General features: G+C 44.0%; 1 protein-coding gene across 1 annotated transcript in view; it reads left to right on the top strand.

The window, feature by feature from the left end:
- The window catches only part of ONECUT1 (one cut homeobox 1), a 35,422-nt gene that overhangs the window by 5,079 nt on the left and 5,154 nt on the right, over positions 1-25,189 (top strand). The gene's annotated exons all lie outside the window — the stretch shown is intronic.

Below are 25,189 nucleotides of genomic sequence, written 5' to 3'. Positions count from 1 at the left end.
TGGGAACTCCACTTCTCCAGTCCTCGAAGACTCTGGGCCGGGAGAAAAGCCACAACTGGGCGTGTGGAATGCAGGAACTGGAAGGGTTCCTGGGCCCAAGAGTCGGAGGAGAAGGTGCCAAGTGGACTGGTTCCCCGCCACGCCCGGCGTCTCTGCGGGGCGGTTCTCGGGCAGTGCAGCTGCTCTCAGCCGGCTGCGGCGGCCCGAACAAAGGGCCCGCGGGGCGCTGCCGACAGCGTCCGCCTAGCAGCCTGGGGGCGATGGGGGCTGGCTGCCCCGGACGAGAGCCACCTCCGAAGCTTTATGCTAGACTCCTCCCAGCGTGGCCTGGGGGCCAGCCAGTCGTCAGGCGGAGGCCGAGGAGTTCCAGAGTCCCCTCACCAACTCAGGCCTAAGGGTCGCCCGTGCTCCCGGAGAGTTGGTTAGGGACCCCCGCCCACACATACACACACACGCCAGCCGAACAGGTCTGGCTGTTGGGGACAATCCCCAGAAGGCTCTGCGTGGGCCTTTCTCACAGCCCATGTCTGACCCCTGGAGGGTGTGGAACAATAGTTCTCTCTTGCGGCCCCCACTGGGGAGCACAAACCCCAGGGAGGAGAGGAAGGGGCGCATGGAGTTAAGAAGTGTGCACGTGGTGAAGGTTGGAGCGGAGAGTTTGACTAGAGTGGAGGAGACCTGCTGCTGTGGCTTGAGGAGGCCTGATGGTTATTTTGTGGTGACCTGGTGTCAGAGCATCGAGCACGGCTGCCTGAGACAATAAACCCTGCGGCCTGTCCCGAAGGTGGCTGGCTCTCCCGCCAGCGGGTGCAGCCCCAGGCCCTTTGGAAGCACCCAGTGGGCGATCGGGGTCAGTAGAGACCCAGTCCTGCCGTCGCTGTTTTGCTGCTGGCACTTGGGACGGTCTGTGCCAACAATAGCACCGTTGTGTTGTAGCAGCAAAGCAACTCAAAGCCCAGGCTGCATCTTTCTTTATCTTCAAGCGCTCAGCGCACCACAGGAAGCTAAGCTCGTGCCCTCACTGATGCCCTCCTTGTGAACTCATCTTCCCTGGTAGCTACGCATGCCCCCTGCGGACCGCGAGGCCAGGCACCCAGAAAGCCTCTGTGGTTCAACCCGCTGCGGAGAGGAGAGGCTTTGTTTTTAGAACATTGATGTCTTAGTGATTTTCAAAATGAAAACTATTTTGACAGGTAGAGAGTGTAGTGGAGGGAGAAAAGGATACCTAGTGGATCTGTCTTGCTCCTAAACAATTCCTGGGTATTACCCCACTGATGAGACAAAATTGCCATCCCCCCAAATTATACCCCAACTCTAACCTCTCAAGATGCATGTTTGGAAATTATATCCAAATTATACTTTTGCTGGCATGTTTTTGTTTGAGACTATCAGGGTCACAGTAGAGAAGGTGACCCTGGCAGTCTGAAATGGGAGGTTGGGGCTCGGGGTATAGTGAAGGGAGGGTGGATTAGCGTTCCCTTTGTTGTTTCCCCTTCCAGTTAACTGATGGGAGTTAGAAGGCTGCCCTGAGGCTTTGAGCTTGAAGGTCTTTGTTTGTTGTCTGGTGGGCTGGGTGAAGGGCTCTGGGAGGCCTAGCGGCCTGGAGCCCTGGTGCGGAGTCAGGACCCTGGACAGGGCCTAGCCAGGCCTGTTGCCAGGGTTTCTCTTGCCCCTGGTGGGTGGCTAGGATGGCTTTGAACAGTTGTGATGAGGAAACAAAAACTAACAGCTAATATTTCAAAGTTTATGAGAAATCGTGAGGCCCCACCAGTAGTACACACGGGCACAGTCAAGTAATGGAAAAGATCAAACCTATCCTCGTCGATCAGGTGGTTGATCTTTTTCCTCCCTCTCCAGCAGCTTTCTGTATGCGTCTGAGTCCATGGGCACACCTGCTTATACAATCGGAATTCGAGTCCCTATGGGTGTGACAGGGGTTGGATCATTAAGCTAAAACGTTCAATTCAGTCCCTTTGATCCGTGCTGGGGAAAATCTATAGTCATCTCTAATCTACAAGGTCTTTGAGGAGGTTGTTACATGAGCTGTTTTGATGTCATCATTTCCACATTCATGGCAAATTCAGCTAATCAAACAGACGCTGCTACCCAAAGTTCTCAGAAGAAATAGTTCTTACAGTGTATATCGGTAACATTTATTCTTGATTTCCTTGCAAGAAAGAAAATCCTCAAGTCTAATGAAGGTGGGTAATTAAAAAGGAGGTTCTCAGGTGTCTTGCTCCTCAAAATCCATAGTTAGAAGCCTTGCCCTTCAAGTAAGAGTGCTCAGTGTTCTTTGTAAATTCCATATATTGGAATAGTTAAACACCAATTTACTATTTTAAGTCAACCAAGGAGCCTTGACGGATTGGATGAGAAGTGACTAGTCTCATTTCAGTCCCCTTGAAAACAGCAGTTTCCACACTCTTGGCAAAATTGAATGGTCCCCAACCTAAAGTAGCAACAGAAGGAGGGTCCTATTGAAGTCATAGTAGTTAGAGGATAGATTTCCTATAATCTTGGATAAAGGATTCAACAAGTATTCATTTTGTGTGTATTTAAATAAGATGGGTAAGCACCTTTGGGAGAAGAAAGCCACATTATTTTTACATGAAAAGTGTCAGCCTCACAGAGTTTAGCAAAAAGGAAAAAACTGATTTCTAATGTGAATGAATTTAGTGCATAATCATAAATTACTGTCTTCTATCAACAGATTTGCACAGACTTTTATTTTAATACAAGTATGTTAATACTAATGAAGCTTAATTTTCTTCTGAAACTGTAGGATTGGCTTAGATGACCAGACCAATCACAGGGCAATCTTATTATTTTGATAAAAACATATAAATTTATGTCTTATCACAGGGTCTTGCTATAGAATCATCCCCATTATGTTCCTCCCAAAAGATGTTACATGATCATAAAGTTGGAACAAATTAGCTTCTAGAAATTTTCTTCTCCTTAGGTGAGACAATTTGATAAGATAACAGCTGAACAGAACCAGACCTTGAAGTACAACCCTCACATTTGTCTTGGCAAGTGATAAGGAAGTCAATTGATAAGGAAGGAGTTTGTGTCCATTGTGTACATTTTATTAGTCAGGTACTGTGCTAGGCACATAGATGTTCTCATTTAATACTCACTGTCTGTGGCAGTGGCTCCCAAATCTTGGTATGCACTGGAATCATTTAGGGATCTTTAAAAAAAAATGATTCCTGGCTAAAACCTCAAATATCCTGGCATTAGTAGTATAGGGCATGACCTGGGCACTAGGATATTTAAGAGCTCTGAGGTGATTTTAATGTGCAGCAAAGTTTGGGAGCTGCTAGTTTACAGGGAAATTACCATTATTTTTCCTGTTTCTCTGTTCAATGAGGTTGAATAACTTACCTGTGGTAACAGAGCTGGAAATCACTGAGACCCTGAACTCAGCTTTCCCAGCTCAAAGCTCAGAACATCCTTACCCTCCACCCTGTGCCTCGACTATGGGTGCAAGTCCACTAGGTCAGTGGACCCAGAATGTGGAAATGTCTGATCCACTGTCATAAACACCAATCTGGAAAGTCTCTGCATAATAAGGTCTCGAAATTAGAGAATGTGTGTCTTCCCTCTGGGACTCTCAAAGAGAGTTACTTGTGGAAACTTATTTCTTTTTTACTCAAGACTTATAAGAGAGACTTTTTATTGCTCTCTTTTGAGGAAGCAGCCAGAGGGAATGTGAGGCAGTCACAGAGCTAGACGCGGAACCCAAGTCTCTCCATCCATTTGTTCACGTAAACAATTATTCACAGGCAAGACCCATCTCATTAGATGTTTTCTGTGGGTAGGACTGGTCTATTGGGAGCCAGCCTGGAGGAGGGCCCAAAGGCCCAAACCTCCCATTCTTTCAGGCATTGGTGTTGTGATCTGCACTTGCACGGCAGTTATATTTCTTGGCTTCACATCAGTGCCTGTCTTGCTATTCCAAGCTTGCCTGTTACTCATGTTTTAGGACTCTGCACTAAAAAATAATAAATTGACTTAAACTCTGTATATATGTTGGCAGTCATCCAGAGGGCAACTTACAATTTCCCTCAAGCACCGCAAGTTTCCAGTTACCCATGCGTTTCTCATCTCCCTTTGCATATGCCATAGGGTACGCAGAATCGACAGTTTCTGAAATCGCTGCTTTCATTTTGCATCTGGTGATGACCTCGTAGTCCCAAAGAGAGGTTATCAAAGGAACATAATAAACTCTATGCTTTTCGCTTTCTTTCCTGATGTCTTCTAAAACAGATCAATGGGGGAAATTAAATAAATAAACGAGCGAAGCGCGCCACCTAGTGACCCGTCTGCTCACTGCAGGTGAAGTGCGTGAGAGGAGTGGCTAACGCGATTCAAGTATTGATGGAGTCACAAAAATCGTTCATTAAGGCAATTTAATCTTTACTATTAAATGTCCTTTCAATTCATTTAGGGTAATTAAGATGCAGTTAAAGTGATTAAATTCTAATTACTTATGCTAGACAAAGACATATTTGTCACACTAATGCGGTTAACTAAGGACTCAGAAAGAAAGTTAACATTTACTTCAAATGATGCAACTGGAAAAATCAGTTCCTCTTTTCGTCATTAATCCAGTGAGCTGGGTGATTATGTAATGGCACTACAAGCTCATTAAATAGGGGAAGTGCTGATTAAAATGACTGCTGGGAGGAAAACCTGAACCAGGAGTACCTCGGTACCGTTTGGTCAGCATTCCTAGAAAAATTACTTGGTGTCCTTTCCCTCCAAGCCCGCCCCCCGCCCCAAAGCAATAAGCAGCTCCTGAGTCGTATCCTGACATTAAAAGAGGGATGCCGGGCTTCCCTGGTGGTGCAGTGGTTGAGAGTCCGCCTGCCGATGCAGGGGACACGGGTTCGTGCCCCGGTCCGGGAAGATCCCACTATGCCGCGGAGCGGCTGGGCCCGTGAGCCATGGCTGCTGAGGCTGCGCGTCCGGAGCCTGTGCTCCCCAACGGGAGAAGCCACAACAGTGAGAGGCCCGTGTACCGCAAAAAAAAAAAAAAAAAAAAAAGATGGATGCCTCTTGGAAAGCTTTTATTGCCAGCCTGCCGACATTGTTAAACCAAAGATATTTTCAAATGGTAAATGGATTCTTGGGGTAGAGAGGAGCAAGGCATTTGGACAGGGGAGGTGGAGGGAGGGGTCCCTGTAGGAAACAGCTCCAGGATGAAGATTTCCACTGCAGGCTTTCGAAGCCACTCTCCTTCACACAGACACCCTTCCTATTCGGCAGTCTTCCTCCCCTCCCCAGTTGCATTTTTACTGCTTCGTATGTGGGGACAGATTCCTTTGTACACATCATGCTTCTTATGCACACTCTGAAGAGCACTAAGTACCTCAGCTGCAAACTGGTCTCTTTTCAGAGTTTTCCAACATTCACAAGTAAAGGCATCTAAGATTATATACCATCGGATTACTGAGGCTCTTTTGCCATAATATCCACAAACAGTTCCCAGCCTCCTACGATAGGTTAATTTTGAGTACTCAGAAGAGGAGGATGAATTGAAATTTCACTGCATTTGAAGTTGGCCTTCCTCATAAAATGGCTTCTTAAGCCCACGCCTATCATTTGCCTGGGGGGATGATCCAAGGATGAGGATGATCCGTCAAAAAATTGGGAATTAATTTCCCCAGGGGATCAGTGTCTTTTAATACTGTTAAATTTGCCTATTGAAAACCGTTACTATGGAGATTGCATCTTTCTCCTATTTATCCCATTGAAATTCAGTATTACTGTTTACTTCACAAGAAGCTGAAGTTATCAAATTCATCAGTCACGGAAGTCAAACAACTACCTTTTAAAGATAAATTAGCAGGTATTTGAATATTTACGGAGTCATTTTTAATTTACTAGATTGTGTTACCTTAAATTACTAAACCAAATAAACGTATTTAAAAAAAAAGCTCTAGACTAAGAAATGAGAGCCCCAGAGACAAGTTCTTGTACTAATTAGCTCTGAGAACTTCTCATTTAACCTTTCTGGGTCTCAGTCTCCTTAAATGTAGAATGAAGGATTTGGCCTTAGGGTCCTTCCAGATCGCACATTCTATGAATGATTGCCTTCTATGATGACTGTGTATCCATGGCAGTCTCTTTTCTCAATTTAATGCTCTGTCCCAAAGTCAGGATTCAACAAGGTGTAAGTCCCTGGCACCCATCTCTTGGGCAGAGTCTCAGATCAGGCTCTCCTATCAGATGGCCAGTAGGAAAGAGCCTTTCCAGTCAGGAGCACTGCCTTCTGGCACAAAAATATTTCAGCTTGAGGTTACAATACCTGCGTTGGTAAGGATATGGATCATCAGGAATTCATGCACTGCTGGTGGGGATGTAAATTGCCACCGTTGCTTCAAAAGATAATTTGGCTTATAAACCTGCACCCACAGCTGAACGAAGTCTACCCCTTGGTATATACCCTAGATAAGCTCACAGGTGCTCCTGAAGATGAGTACAAGGATGGTCTGTAACAGCGTTGCTTCTAAGAACAAATAACCAGAAACATCCCAAATGCCCACTGACGAGGAATGCAGGAATAAACTGTGATGTCTTCATATAATGCAGGAGTATATTGGAGTGATGAAAATGAATGAGCCACAGCTATACACAACAGCATAGTTGAGTCTTAGGAACAGTGTTGAATTTCTTTTTTTTAAAAAAAAAAGAAGAACAAGCTATAGAAAATCACACCAGAACAATACCATTTTTACAACGCTTAAAAGCAAGAAATGCTAAACAACTTACTGTTTAGAGATACGTAGGTATGTGGAAAAAACAAGTTAATAATAAACTCAAGTTCCTAAGAGTGGTACCTCCAGTAGGGAAAGGCTAGAGATAAAAGGAGAGAACACCCTTGTAGCTTCACAGACAGCAGATATTCTAGTTCTTTTGTCAGGTGCTGCCTTCACCAGTGTTCATTTAGTTCCTGTGCTTCCTATCTTAAATATACATGTTTTGTAACAGGTAAATATTATTTAATTTTAACTTTGGGGAGGAAAAAGATTGTTTCTGTCTGGTTCCCCAACCCGAACAACTTGGACCAAATAAACCCCAGGACATTTCAATTGTCATTTACACAGTTCTTAGCCCTGTACTAAATGTCAGCTCTCTTAGGAATTATATCTGGCCAACTGTGGACAGGGCATAAGATGTGAAAGAGGAAATTTCATTAGATATGGAAAGAGTGGTTTTTTCTTTTTTCATTTGAGTACAGCTATGACAGTGCTGTGCTCAGTACTGGGGATGTACTGAGCACAAACAAATCTTTTGGAGCTCATAGTCTAGTGGGGAATAGAGACAAATAGCTTGGTTGCTTTTTTGTGCCAAGAAGGAACGGTTTAGGGTGTGATGAAGGAATAGTTTTGAAGCTCTGGAAAAAAAAAAAAAAAAACAGGACTTGGTCAGAAATGGGGAAAGAGGTTTTCAGGCAGAGGGAACAATAGCATGTGTGGATGCCGTGGGTAAAACCCTTTTGCAGAAGATTTCTTGGATCCGAATGATTATATAGCTGGAAGCTTGTTTCTTCCCCAGCACAGCTGAGTGAAATGATGCCTTCCCATCAGTAACAAAAGCTTTCTCCAAGGCTGTAGTTTTTTGTAGTGGGAGGGGTGGGTGGAGAGTTTCACATTCCTCAAATCAGGTTGGTGGCAGAGAGGTGGCAAGAAAATATATGCTGATTAAAAAGCCTCCCAGGTGATTCTACTATAACTCCAAGTTGATAATTAGAATATTGATATTGAGCACTACTATGTATAAAATAAACAACAAGGACCTACTGTATAGCACAGAGAACTATATTCAATATATTGTAATAACCTATAATGGAAAAGAATCTGAAAATCAATATATATATATATATATGTGTATAACTGAATCACTTTGCTGTACACCAGGAACTAACACAACATTGTAAATCAACTATACTTCTATTAAAAAAAGAATATTGATATTGAGAATTTAAGAGCAAATGACTTATATTTTTGCCCCTTTGTTATTTATTTTACCCTTTTTCTGGAATAACCTATAGTTCCATAGCTTTACGTTTATTTTTTAATGATATATAATATATATATATATTATATCATTATATAATATTTTACTTCTTTTATCTCTTTTGACGTTAAAAGTTCCCTCAAAAATTCAATATTCCTAATTACTTAGCCATAAAAAGAAACGAAATTGAGTTATTTGTAGTGAGGTGGATGGACCTAGAGTCTGTCATACAGAGTGAAGTAAGTCAGAAAGAGCAAAACAAATACCGTATGCTAACACATATATATAGAATCTAAAAAAAAAAAAAAATTGGTTCTGAAGAACCTAGGGACAGGACAGGAATAAAGATGCAGATGTAGAGAATGGACTTGAGGACACGGGGAGGGGGAAGGGTAAGCTGGGACAAACTGAGAGAGTGGCATGGACATATATACACTACCAAATGTAAAATAGATAGCTAGTGGGAAGCAGCCACATAGCACAGGGAGATCAGCTCAGTACTTTGTGACCACCCAGAGGGGTGGGATAGGGAGGGTGGGAGGGAGACGCAAGAGGGAGGAGATATGGGGATATATGTATATGTGTAGCTGATTCACCTTGTTATACAGCAGAAACTAACACACCATTGTAAAGCAATAATACTCCAATGAAGATGTTAAAAAAATTCAATATTCCTATAAGAATGATTGTATCCATACTCTCCTCCATCTGAAAAACTCTTACTGTTCTCTGGGTCCTTACTACTCAGTGTGGTCCCCAGACCAGCAGCAGAACATTAGGAAATGCAGACTCTCAGGTTCCACCCCAGACCTACTGAATCTGAACCTGCACCTTGACAAGATCCCTAGGAAATTCATGTGCCCATTCAAGTCACTGAGGGTCATATTACATCATTCAGAAGGTGCATTTTCCTTCATTTGCCCTCAGGCTGATGGAGTACCTCCTATGTGAAGGGCGCTGGGCTAAGTACTGGGGCTCAAAAGAGGCACAATGTGCGGTATCCTGGAGGAGCTCACGGGAGGACGTGTGCGGGGAAACAAATACTTACAATGTCCTTGATGAGTGCTGGGATAGGCAGGGAAACAGTTATGTGGGAGCAGGGAGGAGACTGGAAAGAAGACTGAAAAGAGAGTACATAGGATCTTGTATGCCTGTGCCATCCAAGGGACTTGGGTCTGTGACAGCAGGAGCTGAAGGAAGTTGTGACCTCTAGTAGAGTGAAGTTGTCAGGCTTGTGCTTTTGAAAGGTAGCATTGTGTGAGCCGATAGGAGAAGTAGCAGCAGCAGGGGACTAGCTAGGAGGGTGGCAATAGATGATGAGGGTCGGATTGCCTGCCATTGTCAGCAGGGATGAAGAAAATATATATTCTTTTTCAGATTCTTTTCCATTATAGGTTACTACAAGACACTGAATATAGATCCCCATGCCATACAACAGTTCCTTGCTGTTCATCTAGCTTATATTTTGTCGTGTGTATCTGTTAATCCCAAACTCCTAATTTATCTCCCCCTCCCACCCCATTATCCCCTTTGGTAGTCACAAATTTGTTTGCCATGTCTGTGAGTTTATTTCTGTTTTGTAAATAAGTTTATTTGTATCATTTTTTAGATTCCACATATAAGCGATATCACATGATATTGTCTTTCTCTGTCTAACTTACTTCATTTAATATGACAATCTCTAGGTCCATCCATGTCACTGCAAATAGCATTATTTCATTCTTCTTTATGGCTGAGTAATATTCCATTGTATATCTACACCACATTTTTGTGTTTTTTTTTGTGGTACGCGGGCCTCTCGCTGTTGCGGCCTCTCCCGTTGCGGAGCACAGGCTCTGGACATGCAGGCTCGGCGGCCATGGCTCACGGGTCCTGCCGCTCCGCTGCATGTGGGATCCTCCCGGACCGGGGCTCGAACCCGCGTCCCCTGCATTGGCAGGCGGACTCCCAACCACTGCGCCACCAGGGAAGCCCCTGCACCACATTTTCTTTATCCATTCATCTGTCAATGGACATTTAGGTTGCTTCCATATCTTGGCTATTGTAAATAGTGCTGCAATTAACATAGGGGTGCATATATCTTTTCAAATTAGAGTTTTCCCCAGATATATGCCTAGGAGTGGATTGCAGGATTATGTGATAACTTTTTTTTAGTTTTTTAAGGAACCTCCATCTGTTCTCCATAGTGGCTGCACCAATTTACATTCCCACCGACAGTGCAAGAAGTTTCCTTTTCTCCACACCCTCTCCAGCATTTATTATTTGTAGACTTTTTAATGATGATCCAGTGCCTTTTAAAAATAACTTCTTTGTAAAATTATTACTACTAATCAAGAAAAAAGGTGACAAGGATCACCCATAACACCCCCAAACAGAGATAACCCCCTTTTTGTGAATATCTTTCCAATCTCTTCTCAATGAGATGATCCATACATACTATATTATAACTTTTTAAATTAAAAATCCCATGTTATTAAATTTATGATAGAATATTTGAAAATACATAAAAGAAAACTGGAGACAATAAAACCCCCTGGTAATTCCACCATTCCTGACCCCCCCCCAAATACCTCACCAGTAGCACTTATTCATTTAGCAGATATGTATAGATAGGGTATTTACAGTTTGCAAGACAGCAAAGAGGTCAAAGCCCTCCCTCTGCTCCTGGAGCGCTCTGGATCAAAAAGCTTTCTGCACATTTTATGTTTTACAGCTACGCTATAATTTAACCAATCCCCTATTTTTGGATGCTTAGGTTGGTCCATAAATTGATTGGGCAAACATAAATTTTATGACTATATAATATTTCAGAAGCATCATAATTTACATAACCTCTCCAACAACCTTTCATTGGACATTTCAATGATTTCAAGTTTTTGGTTTTGTTTTGTTTTTGCTATTATCAGTCAATGGCACAGCAGTCAGCAACATATGCAGAACTTTTCTGAATATTTGTTTTCCTCTTTCAAAAATAATTTTTCTCTCATAACTTTGGAAAATATGAAACACTATAAACATACGACAGGATCAAATCATCCATAATCCCATAACCCAGGGATGATACCTGTTTATGTGTTGGTTTGTTTCCTTCTAGCTTTTTTAAATTACGTAAATAAGGTATATTTTTAATTTTTATTTTTCACAAATAAAGAATTTACAGTCAAATTGATCTCAGTGTCATTAAATATTATTCAAAAGCATGATTTAAGAAAATTTTATTTGGAAGTTTTTTTCAAATTTTTCAAAAGGTGCAAAAATAAAATAAGAACTTAAGCCATTTACCCACCAGTTGACCAGTTGTTAACATTTGACCCATTTGCTTTATCATCTGTGCACACATGCATGCTCTCTCTCTCTCTCTCTCTCAATCTCTCTTTCTCTCTCACTCTCAAATGCACAGAATTTTTTTTCATGAACCGTTTCAGAGTACGTTACATACATCATGGCCCCTCACCCCTACATACTTTAGAATGTATTTCCACGAGTATGAACCTTCCCTTCTGTAGCCACAGTTCACTTTTGTCCGTTGACCCAGTAATGTCCTTCACAGCATTGTTCTCCAGGAGAGGATCCAGTCTGGGATTAAGTTTCATATCTCTTCTTTTCTTTAATCTTAAACATTTCCACAGCCTTTTTTAACCTTTTATAACATCGAAATGTTTGAAGAATATAGTCCCCACTTTAAAAAAAAAAAAGATATTTCTCATTTTATGTTTATCTGATGTTTCCTCGTGATGAGATTGAGGCAGTGCTTTCTTGCCCAGAAAGCTGCATGGCTGACGTGTGTCCTTCTCTGGCGATCACATCTGGAGGCCCATGAAGTCTGTCTGTCTCCCACTTAACTGGAGAGTTAATTCTGATCACTTGGTCGAGGTGTTGCCTAATTTCTCCACTGTATAATCACATATTTTTTTCTCTTTCTCTCTTACAGCTAATAAGCAGTCTGTGGGGAGATACTTTAAGATTATGCAGATATCCTACTCTTCATCAGAGTTTCCCACAGATTTAGCATCTGTTGATTCTTGCCTGACCTGTTTATCATGACGGCTTCAAAATGATTTTCCATCTCCGGCATTCCTGCCTTGTTTGACAGTCAGCTCTCAGCTTTCTTCTGTGAGCAAGAGCCCCTTCTCTCTCGTTTACTTATCCATTTGTTATTGGATAAGATTCACACATTCCTTTTCTCCCAATGGTTTCTAATTCAATTCTGTACTTACCTATTTTGGTGCTCAAGCTGTCTCTCATTTGACAGTGGGAGCCCCTTTAATCTGGCTCCTCTGTTCTTGTGACTTGTTTCCATCGTTCTTTTCCTCCTCCTTCTCCTCCATTTTTTTTTTCTTTTACTTTCTGGCATCATAATAAGATGTTCCAAGCTCATCTGTTACCTACCCTGTCCCAGCCCTAGAATCTGCCCTTTCCTTGATGAGCCCTGGTTTTTTCTGGTGGGGAATGGTATGAGAGACCAAGAAGGCCTGGTCACTAGGTGTGCTCATGGCTAGTAGCATGACTTTGTTTTTTGGCCTCCTCAGAAAAATCCAGGAAAAATATGCATGTATATTTACACACACACACACACACACACCACAAATATACATATGCACTCATACATATATAATATACATGTGCACATAAACATGCTTACATACATATTTTTTAAATCATGAGTTCGCACAAGTACCTCCACATCTAATTGCAATATATCCCCATAGGATTTCTTCTTGCCTACCCTCATTCCATAATTGTGTGTCCCTTCCTCTACAGTGAGAACCCTGGCACTCAATAACATATCCACCCCCCAGCACACACACACACTTACTCATTTGCTCAATCCTAAAATACATCTAAAATAATTTCAAAATTGCTTCAGCCATACCTGTAAAATAAACAAACCTGCTAAAAAATTTTTCTGTAACATTCATTTTCAATTCTTCCCCCATTCATATGCTCCAACATCACTTGGGAACTTGCTAGAAATCCTGCTGATTCAGAAACTCAGGGGAAGAGCCCAGTAATCTGTCTTTTTACAGGCTCTCTAAATGATTCTAAAGCATACTAAAGTTTGAGAAGCACAGCCTGAAATATGCAGAACAGGTTTGTGATATGTGTGTGTGTGTGTGTGTGTGTGTGCCTTTGTGCCGACATGTTATTATGTAAAATAATACTTTAAAAGATCCTAAATGTAGCAACCATAAAACAGGTGCAGTGCAGACTAATCACAGTCCTTTTGTCAGCATGTGTGTGGAGGTGTGATGTAAAAGAAGGTAAGCCCCCAGTTATTTGTTTCTGTTCTGTTGCCAGCCTGGTGCATAATCAGGAGGAAGAGGGAGGCATGGGTGTGAAGTACCCTCATTTGCCAGAGGGGGTGCTCTCCAGCTCCACAGCAGCCGCCCCTCTGCCCCTTGGCATTAGGAAGTTCTATCAGTTAATGACAGAATCTCCTCCAACTTTATTCCAAATTACCTGGGAAACTTGTTTAAAATGTGTGTTTCTGAATCCCATTCTCTCAGAGAATCTAATTCAGTAGGGATAAGATAGGGTTCCGGAATATACATTTTGAACAAGCCTCCCCGTCATGCTCCCAGGTGATGTTGATGTATTTGACCCACGCCTTACAATTTCTGCTCTGGACTCTAGACCCTGTTTACTCAGAGTGCCATCCTGGACCAGCAACTGAGCAGTGAGCAACTGGGAGCTTGTTAAATGTGCAGAATCTCAGGCTCTGCCCAAACCTGCTGGATCAGAATCTTCACCTTAACAAAATGTCCAAATGACTCGTTTGTACACTCAAGTTTGAGAAGCACTAATTTAGAATAGTAGTTCTCAGCCTAGCCTATGTGTTAGAATCACCTGGGGACTTTAAAAGGACTGTGTCTCGGATGTCTCCCCATGTTCTCTGGGGCCACATCTGACTTATTTATCCAACAAGGATGCTGAGTATGCCAAAGAAATAATCCATGGTCTACTCTTACAGAACTCATGGATTCCTAGTGAGAGAGATGGGTAGGTAATAACTAATTATCTGGGGAGCACTATGGGTACAGGAGACCACAATTCACCCCAGATGAGAGGGGGATGGAGAAGCCTTAATAGAAAATGAAATGCTTGAGCTGGGCCTTAATTACATAGGGACAAGAAAGAGAAGGAAGGACATTCTGAGTGAGGGAACAGCTTGAGCAAAGGAATAGAGGTGTGAACATTCATAATGTATTTAGGACTGACTTCTGAACAGTGTGGCTCAGTGTGGATGGTGGGTGAGCAGTTGTGGGAAGTGAAGTGGAAAAGGTGATTGGGGTCAGAGGGTCAAGGTCCTTGACTATCTTAATGGAGCAGCCAAGAAGGGCTTTCCTCTCAAGCTTACTAGAGACCCTTGTGAAGCCAATTGTATACTACATGTGTCATTGGGAGAACAGCATTTACAATTGACTCTACAGATGACTTTCCAGAAATGCAAACAAGGAAAACCACTAATTTGAAATTAACTGTGAAAAACGTCTGATGACTTGGCGAAAAGTCAAAATTGTAGGTTATTTTTTAAGGAGTTCCATTTTATAACTTCCAATTGCTGTGAATATTATAAAGTGTTATATATGGCTATTAATTAAAGAAATGGGATCAATAAGCTAAGACTTACAATTCACAATAGGCCTGCATGAGATAATAATGCATAATAAGCATGTAATTCATCAGGTCTGCCATTTGTTTTGACTGTTTTGCAGAATCAACATCATAACTAGGGCATCGATATCACATATTTCCAATTATTATTATTATAGCCCAAACTATTGAGGGGCTCTTTAAGATGAGGGAGACTGATGTGATAAAACCCCAATGGATCAGGCATTAACAGAAGTTTAGGAATTTAAAAATCAGAATTCCTGAGCCAACCTTTCATCAAAGAGCCACATTACCTTTTGTTACTGACTGAAGGAGCAGGTGCGAGGCAGCAGCTTTTCTTCCCACCGGTTTTTCTGAAGCTGCAATGCAGGGAAAGAGCTTCGAGGAGGGAAGGGTCTGGTGGTCATGTCTTCTGGTGAGTCTCAAAAAGCTTGGGCCTGTGCCCAGGAAAATGTGTGCATGTGACAGTGAATGGCCAGCTCCTCCTGCCCGTGTAACCATCCTGGGGAGAGTTTTCATGATGTGTCCACCATGCTGACATCTGCCTCCAGGGCACAGTGGAGTTGGAGGTCACCCAATGAGCCAGCTGCGTGCCCATAGGCGAGTCTCCTGACCTCTTTGACATTGTTTCTTCGCCTACAGAAAAAGACATAATACCCATTTCTACCTCACCTGAGTTTTGTGGGGATCACGTGGGAAGGTTTAATGGAGGTGATTTAAGTACCATAAAGCAAGGTACAGGGGTGAGTTATAGTGATCATTCTTGACTAAGAACGTCTGCTCTTTGCATGTTTTTATTAGGTCTTTCACACTCATGCCCAGATGAGTTTCCATAGGTGCTTGAGCTACCCACAAAGTCACAGATACCAGAAAAGCTAGCTTGTGTCCAGCAGGTTGTATCGGCCCCACCTCCCTCTCCTGGGCATCACTGTTTCCAGATAGTCTGTGCAGGAGTTCCCTTCCCATGTAAAGGCTGCCCGTGGCCATATCAGTTAGAACTCACTGGAGTAGCTTTTCAAATTGTACTTTATACTGTGTTCTCCAAATTTGCTGCTTAAGAGCTGACAAAACAACTGGGGGCCTGGCTTATAAAAATATGCACAGGACAGCACAGTAACTCAAGGCAAAGCAGATAACACTATGACCCAGCACTCCTGGAGTCTGAGCTCTAATCCTGAAGCTGTGGCAGCCCACCCACTGGCTCTGTGATCTCCACAGGATGGGTGCTGGCCTGTAAAATGGGCTTGGGAACCTGCCACGTTCACTTCCATGGTTCCTCCATTCTTGTTTTACTGAAATCTGTTTTATTTGCATGCTTGTTCCTCCACGAACATGTATTGTTTTGTAGAATTTACTTTGAAAAGCAGTTTCAGCTGTCAAGAGACAGTGTTTGGGGGCTCAGTAGACATGAACAGCAACCCCCCTTGTCCCTGCCCCAGTCCAGAAGAGGTTTCCTCTCGGTGGCAAGTGGGAAGTGAGAGCAGAGGGCTCACCCTGTATGCACGCCCAGCTACTTCTTTCTTCAATAGTTTTACTAAGAAGTAATTTACATACCATACAATTGACCCATTTAAAGAGTATAAGTCAGTGGTTTTTAATATACTCACAGAGCTGTGCAACCGTCACCACAATCAATTTTAGAACCTTTTTATCATCTCCCCCCAAAGAAACCCCATACCCATTAGCAGTCCCACCCATTTCCCCCCACTACGTACTCAGCCACAGGCAACCACCAACTTCTTTCTGTCCCTATGGATTTGCCTATTCTGGCCCCGCTGCTTTTTTATCCTTTTTCTCTGTCCCCGAAGCCCCAAGCTCCCCAGAGCAGGGTGTGCAGGAATGTTACTACCAAGTCGGTCAGGAATCTGGGTAGAATTTCAGAATGTGCTTTTTGCCTTCCCAGTGCACCCTACCTTCCCTGGAGGCACTGGAGCAGCAAAGGAGCTGAGGGCCCTAGCAGCTGCCTGGACCCGCCTCCTCCAAATCCAGGCCGGACCTCCCCTGAGTGACTTGGGACATCGCAGGCTTACCTGTTCAAGAGCCCTTGGCCCTGCAGGTTGCAGTTTTCAGCACTGGCACCGGCCTTCGGGGGAAGACACTGCGTCACTAGCAGACCCCTTGAGATGACAGGGCAGTTTCACCATGCCCTGGAATCCCAGCCCTTTCCCTTACTGCTCCCTGGCCCACCTCGCCTCAATCACATTAGGACAGCAGACGCTGGAGCAGTTGTATGGAGGAAGTACACGGCCATAGTGCAAGGACTCTCAGGGTAGAAGCCACATGTGATTGGGGAAGCTGCAGGCATACAGTCTCCTTCCTCAGTCCCTCAGAATCAGACCACCAAATAAATGTGATTTGAATCACCCAGGCCTGGCTCTGTCTCAGCCCCGCCCGCGCAGGCCTTTCATCCTGCCTCTCTAGGATTCACCATCCAGGCCCTGAGGCCCAAACTGTCCTCTCCTCAGGTTAAATTCCCAAATTTCCTATTAGATTCGATGCCTCACAGAGCTGTTGCTAAAATTAAATAATGTCTCTACAGTGACAGACCCATGGCTTACCATTCATCTGGCTGCATCCCCATCTTATTCTAGCAGATACTGTGGCTCCCCGGTCACTTGTCTGTGCATCCACCACACACACACATTTCTCCATATTCCTCTTCAGTATAACTAAGATCAGTGAAAATTTTCTAAAGGACCTTTACAAATTGTGATTACAGTTCATGAAGTTCAATTTTCGGGTCTTACCTGGTAGTATTGTTTACTAAGCACACAGGTCTTGTTCCCTTTCCTACCTCACCTGCAAGTGTTCCGCCCCAAAAGTCTTCTCTCCCCACTGCCTGCCAGGAGGGAGAAGGAGGTGGTGGCACAGGGATGGCCTTACAAAAGGGGGGAGGGGGCCCGGGAGGGGCCAGCTAGAGTGAACCGTTCAACGCTCACACTTCTCCGAGTGCCCATTTATGACATAGAAATCTGAACTGTACATCTTCCCTCTGGAGTCATGTTGACTTTACATACATCAAGTCATAGAGCTGCACCTAGAAGGGGTTGCAAGTTATTTAGTCAAGTCCCTTCATTATACAGTTAAGGAAGATGGACCCAGCCTGGTTAAGGGGTTTAACCCAGCCATTCAACTAATTAATGACAGAGCCAGAACCCTAAACTTTTGACAACTAGAGCAGTGTTTTTACAGAACCTTCCTCCCTCATAGACTGGGAATATAACGTACACCCTCATTCTACCTGGACCCTTGGCGTTCCTTCCATAAGGGCACGTTGAAACATACACTACTGCCCCCAAGAAGACAGCCTCTTCTAATCCACAATTCCATCCTATGTGAAGCAGCCAACTCTGGGACAAATATGCCAAGAACCTCAGGAAGCAAGTTAAGCAAATTTTCCTACATTTTTAATGAAAAAGTAGAAACTAGTAAAAATATAGAGTACCTATTGTTTAATGGCTCAGCGTCCTAGGAGGGCAAATGCATAACTGTTCGCAGGGTCTGTGGTAGTTGCTGTTGGTATTGTTTTAATCTCTAAAGCTTATGAGGTCGAAGCAACTGTGAGGAATGTGAGTTTGTGTTTGATCGCCTTCATTCAGGTGAACGTGGATCTGGATTATTTGCAGGACTGGCTGGTGTCCCTGCAGAGCCATTACCTGCTCTTTTTGAGAAGCCATAAGGATGGAGAAGGTGAAATGGAATAGTCAACATAGTGGCTATATATTCTAAAAGGCAGAGTAAGGTTACCTTGGAAATTTTTTAACTGAGATAATATTAGACTTTGGAAACCAGGAAAGACACTACAGGGGTGTATTCATTGACTCACAGGGCTTTCAAGCCTGCCGGGGCCTTAGAATACTGCCTGCTCATTGAAAGGATGCAGAAAAACAGATCAAGTCATGTGTCCAAGTTTATACCACAGGCTAGAGACAGAGCAAAGACCTGAGCCTGCTGTGTAAATTCAATGTTTATACTTGCATCTTGACCAAAGAAAAAAGGAAGGATCTGAAAATTAATTTGCAAACATCTAGAACACTTCTTAAGCGTTTATAGTTTTAACAATCACTTCAGCATAGCTTATCTTATTTAACGCTTATTAAAATCCTGTGAGGAAAGAAGGCCATTGTCCTCTGTTTTGCAGCTGGGTAAACTAAGGCTCCAGAAGGCGATGGACTTGCCCAAGATGACACATCTATCAGTGGCCACAGAGCTGGGCCTTGAGCTTGTGTCCTGTGAGCCCAGGTTCATCTAAGAAGTTGTATTGTAAGTCCGTCTGGCTTTATAAATGTCTCCCAGGCCCACATGTCTGTGCCTACTTATTTTTTTAAATTTGGTACAACAGATCTTTTTTGGTAATTGTTATTGAACTATAGTTGATGTACAACGTTGTGTTGTTTTCAGGTGTAGAGCAATGTGCCTGCTTGTTCCCGGAAAAATTCTTGGCAGACTTTTGCATAGTTCAATCAGCAGTTTAGATGTTGTAATGTCCTTTGTGACGTTAAATCAGGAAAATGAATATAAGTTGATATACAAATGCTTGGCTGACAGCCGATTCTAGGATGTTACTGTATATCATGTTTTATAAAGTGTATTCTAGGACAGGGCTTCTTAAACAGTGAAGGAGTAGTTGTTTGTTTCCAATTTCCATCTGTTCTGGACCAATAGTTTTGATAATACAATAAAAAATGTATTAGTAAAACAATAATCACAGAATGTTGGAGCAATGTCAAACTGCCACAAAACTTTCTAATTGCTTATTCTCAATTTTCTGATCTTGCTGCAGGTCAGTAACAGTTTACAGACCAACATAGGTCTGGCAACCACATTTTGAGAGACACTGTTCTAAGCAACACCATTCCTGAGAGAAATTCCCTGAATAAAGAGTTGCTTAATCAAATAAGTTTGGGAGACCCCATACGCTAGAAAGTATCAGTGCACATTAGCATATTAAAGGCTCTGAGAAGTCCTGCATTAAAGAAGCTTGCTTAATCATTAATTAACTCAGCATTTCCCAAACTGCCTGACCTCGAAACTCAATATTCATGGAATGCCTTTCAACATCCTGCAGAATTCATATTTCTTGAAATACCCTTGGCTCTGTCCTGCCAACTATGGGCAAAGCATAGGCCCCAGTCATGCCTGAGATGAAAGCTTGTCCTTTGCCCACAGCCTCATGCATTGCTTTTTTTAAAAAAAAATTCTTTATAATCTTTTATTCTTGTGGTGCACAAAATCATTCTCTGCCTTTTACCGTCTTCCACGTCTGCTTCTGTCTCCCATATAGTACTGACTGTAGGTGACCTCATTCCCAGAGAAGATCAAAGTCACCTGAGACAGCCCCACTACACTTTGCCACTGCATCCTGCAAACATATCTGCTTGCCCACCTTCATGGAGGTGACTCATGACGGGTCTTCTTCCTCTTCAGTACTACCTTACACGTGCAACAGGAATCTTCTTCCCTTTAATCCAGTTCTATAATAACTATTCTATCTTTAATGAAAACTGTACACCCACACAAAAAAGTATAACTTACCCATAAAACACATGCAATGCTCTTCCCTAAGCAGCAGTTCCTGTTGTCAGACTTTGCTCCCTCTCTCTCTCTCTCTCTCTCCACTGCACACTTGTGTGGACCAGTTGCTGATTTCCTACCTTATAATGGGTAATCTCTACCTTGAAATGAATTCCATGGGAATGCCAAAGCATTGCTCTCATTTATATTCTCTTAACAGGTCTCACAACTATAATTCTGTACAAGCTTCTAGAAGCATGATTTTATTTCTGTGGGTTGCTTCTCCTGGGCACCTTGTTGAGGTTACCCACTGACTGTCAACAAGCTTTAGTCCACTCTCCATTCTACAGATATCTCTGCTTCCTTCCTTCCAGAAGCCACTCCAGCTTCTGCACAAAGTTCTTTCCAGGTAAAACCACACACATTTAATCACAGACACCCCATCCAGCACCCATATGGGTACTGAGCTCCCCTTATAGCCAGGCACTATGCCAGCCTGCCCTGGAGAGACATTATGAGTCTGCCAGTCTCCTTGCTCCAGGAGAATCCCACTTTCCAGGTTCTAACATTGAGAGCTCGGGTCAGGAACTTCCAAACTGCATTTCCACAACATTAGTATTATATGAGACACTGATAGACAGTCTCTACCAAACAAGGTTCTGGAATTAAATAAATTTGGGAAACAAAATTATATTTGTTAAACACATATTACACTTTTTTTCTTTTTTTTTTTTTTTGCGGTGCGCGGGCCTCTGACTGCTGTGGCCTCTCCCATTGCGGAGCACCGGCTCCGGACGCGCAGGCTCAGCGGCCATGGCTCACGGGCCCAGCCGCTCCGCGGCATATGGGATCTTCCCGGACCGGGGCACGAACCCGCGTCCCCTGCATCGGCAGGCGGACTATCAACCACTGCGCCACCAGGGAAGCCCACGTATTACTCATTTTGAGGAAGAGGCTATATAGTAGGTTTTTCTAAATGTACTTGGCCTGCAAACCATCTTTTCAAGTAACTCCTATTTGAGGCAATATCATGCCTCTGATGCCATTTGGGAAAGGGTGGCTCTGCAGTAGCTTCAGCCCACTCAGTCCTGCCAAATGCTAAGGACCACATTGAAGTCATTCAGATACCCTAGTTATGTAGAAAATAGATATCTCTTTGTGATTTCCCTTAGTTCTGCCTTTTTTTTTTAAGATTTATTTTGATGTGGACCATTTTTAAAGTCTTTGTTGAATTTGTTACAATATTGCTTCTGTTTTATGTTTTGGCTTTTTGGCTGTGAGGCATATGGGATCGTAGCCCCCCGATCAGGGATCGAACCTTCACCCCTTGCATTGGAAAGCGAAGTCTTAACCACTGGACCACCAGGGAAGTCCCTGTCCTGCCTTTTGAATGATAAATAAGTTGAGTCTGCACCTGATGCTCAGTTATTTGTTTTTCCATAGGTATGTGTTCTGTGCAATTTTCCATCTAGGTCCCTAATGACTTCCCAGTCTGTATTCCTAACCCAGATCTCTTCCCTGAGCTCCAGGCCCCATATATCCTGCCGTCTGCTAGACAACCACCTACTGGAGATCTTTAATAGGATGTCCAACACGCATTTCAAATGGATTTGTCCCACATAGAAGTGATTACTGCTCTCATAAAACTCATTTCTCCATCTGCATTCCCTAATGGCCTTATTACTACCATCCAATCAGAAACCTGGGAGATGTTCCGAACTCCAGCCTCCCAGCCAGGTTGTTATTACTGATTCCTCTTGATTCTATCTTCCAAGAAGCTCTTAAATTTGCTTCCTATTTTCCATCTTCAACTGCCATTGTCTATCTTGGGGTCCTCCTTACACTGATTTTCTAATTGGCTTCTGTCTTAGGTCAGGTTTTCTGAGAAACAGACTCTGAGACTTGCATGCAGGAAGGTTATTGAAGAGGGCTATGGAGATTAACCCCTGTAGGGGGAGTGGAGGAAGTAAGACCAGGCAGATGGATTTGAACTTTGATGTAGCTGCAAAAATAGCCTCAACCAATCCTACAGGGTGCTCTGGAACTAGATAACCCTTCAGAGTTGTCCCTACTTGATGCAAGGGTTTGGGGTGGGAGAGCCTTAAACCAACACATCCCTACTTTCTTCAGCCTCCACCATCCATACTCCCATCCCCTACTCCCCCCATCCCCCACTGGGTGTGGCTAGTCCCCCAACTGCACCCCAGGGTGGCATAACCTTTGGCCAAGGGCAATTCCCAGTATGGACCTCAGCTGAGAGCCACCAGCCTCTTCCAGCAGGTACAAGAATGAGCGAGTGCCTTAGTCCTGAAGGGGGTCAGAATGGCATACACAGAGTACTGGTCCTGAATCTTGATACTTTCCAATTCATCCCCCACACCACCACCAGAGGGGTTTTTCTAAACCCAAATTTAATCACACGACACTCTTACTCAAAACCTTACCTACAAGATAGTTCAAATTTAATCTCTGTCTACCTGTGAAGTATGTATGTGCTTGCATGTACTCTTGCCCCACTACCAATCTACTACTACTTATCAGTCCTTCACGAATGCTGTTCCCCCTGCTGGGAATGAGTTTTTCCCACTTTTCTCACTAGCAAACTCCTATTCATCCTTTAGGGCCTAGTGTAAGCACCCCTCTTGTGTGATGCCTTCCTTAATATCCTCAAGCAGAGATAATATCCCGTATACTCTTTTCATGCTTTTGCAGTTATTTGCTTACATAACCACAGACTGACCTCCTTAACAGAAAGGCTTGTGTTATATTCATCTTTGAATGTAAGTGAATGAATCAACCAGCCATGTGTTTCAGTATTATATAAAGTTGTGTCTACATGGGCTGACTCAAACTAACTAGGCTTGACTTCAGCCTAGTCAGCTTTTATTTTCAGGGACTTAAATCTAGTTGCCCAGTGAAGGCTATGGGTTCCTGGTGGGGAGGGACTGTATTTGGGGACTCTCACCTAGTTTAGTATATATAGCTCAATGCTCTGAGGGAGCTGGGTGTTTAATAAATCTTTCCCATTATGTTGATGCTTTCCATCATGGTGGGCAAAGGGCATAGCCAATGATCTATGGAATGTGTTATAAAAGAAGACCTGGCTAGCCTAAAAATCTCTCTTTTATGACTGAGGTCTCCCCTCATGTCCATTCTGAAATTCTTATTCTTATATTTCCTGATATATTGGACCTGTGGTCCCTGGAGTTAGGCAAATGCACTCTGGGGCCTGGGCAAGCTGATGCACCTGTAGAAGAGAATTTCTATATCTATTTATGTTATTTTACCCCTTTAAAATTTTCTATATTTTGTGTATGCTTTTTAATTATACTACTGTATAATAATACAGTAGTATAGTAACACATGCATATCATTTATAAAGAAATAATGTAAGGGAATGTAATACTCAAAACATTTTTTACTAAATTGCACATGATTAAAAAAACCTGGAGGGCTTCCCTGGTGGGACAGTTGTTGAGGGTCCGCCTGCCGATTCAGGGGACGCGGGTTCATGCCCCGGTCCGGGAGGATCCCACATGCCGCGGAGCGGCTGGGCCCGTGAGCCATGGCCGCTGAGCCTGCACGTCCGGAGCCTATGCTCCGCAACGGGAGAGGCCACGGCAGTGAGAGGCCCACGTACCGCAAAAAAACAAACAAAAAAAAACCCCCAAACCTGGGGCTTCCCTGGTGGCGCAGTGGTTGAGAGTCCACCTGCCGGTGCAGGGGGCGCGGGTTCGTGCCCCGGTCCACGAGGGTCCCGCATGCCGCGGAGCGGCTGGGCCCGTGGGCCATGGCCGCTGGGCCTGCGCGTCTGGAGCCTGTGCTCCGCGGCGGGAGAGGCTGCAGCGGTGAGAGGCACGCGTACCGCAAAAAAAAAAAAAAAAAATACAAAACCTGGAGACTCCTAGATTGAACTCCAAAGACTGGAGGCTTCTTCAACCTTTACCCCTTAGCTTTTTAGCTGCTCCGATTGCCTAGCTAATTTGTGCTAACGGGCACCTAAGGCCTTAGGGGGTTCCACGATGTGGAGCAGCTGGGAATGAAAGGTAGGGGCAGGCTGAAGAGCAGGGCTACCTGGGGAGAGTACAGAGGCTGAATCTAGCCAGAGCTGGTGAACCATCTAAGGAGGAATTGAGAACCTGGGATACAAAAGGACGGGGTGGGGGGGGGGGGGGGAGCAGGAGAGAGCAGTAGGCAGGGCAGCCAGCTGGAGGCGACATGAAAGACCGACAGTCCCTACCTCCGCCAGGAAGACGCCCTGCCCTGTTTGCCTTTCGCTGTGGTTGGAGCGCACATCAGAGTGTAGCCAGCCAGGTGTGACGGTAGCCATGGCTGCTCCAGAACCCCTACACAGGGGAGCTGCGGGACAGGAAGCTGATTGGAGTTAGGGCATAGGAGCTAACCAGAGCACTGTTCTTACTTGAGTTGCATGGTTATTTGGGGATGGCTTGCAGGGATACATTGATGGTGGAGATTGGGGACGGGGAGCGGGAGGGAGTCATTAGCAATTCAGTGCCCCTTTGGCAGGTGGAAGCTAGTGATCTACATTAGGCGAGAAAGAGGAGTACAGCATCTGAGGTGAGGAGACCCTGATCCAGCACCAAACCCTGCGGACCTGAGGACCACATTGAGATGATGCACCAGAATAGCTCTAGCAGCCTAGAGGCAGCTTCATGATACAGGACCAAAAGGCGTGCGTAGGGAATGGGCCTTCTCAGTGGAGATGAGGTGAGGGAGGAGGGGGACTCCAAGAGTAAGACTCTCGTGAAGAACAAAAGAGAGGCACACGGAGACCCCAAAGGTGAACGAGGCTAATGTCACAGGTTTAGCCCCAGTGTCGAGGAAGTGGGTTTCACCACAGCTCCCCAAGTCCTGGTTCCACTGAAGAATCAATGGAAAACTGTTTGATGGGCATGGTAGGACACTCTGTACAGAGTTTTCTTACATACAGTTTCTTAGGAAACACAAAAAATCAGAAAGGGAGCAAATGCAATTCCTTTTTATTTGGTTTTTACACCCTCACGTAAGCTCT

This window comes from Monodon monoceros, unplaced genomic scaffold, assembly GCF_005190385.1.
Source record: "Monodon monoceros isolate NGI ecotype Baffin Bay Population unplaced genomic scaffold, NGI_Narwhal_1 Super_Scaffold_21, whole genome shotgun sequence".
NCBI lineage: Eukaryota > Metazoa > Chordata > Mammalia > Artiodactyla > Monodontidae > Monodon > Monodon monoceros.
Note: the sequence above shows the minus strand (reverse complement) of the source record. Positions and strands in the feature narration are given on the sequence as shown.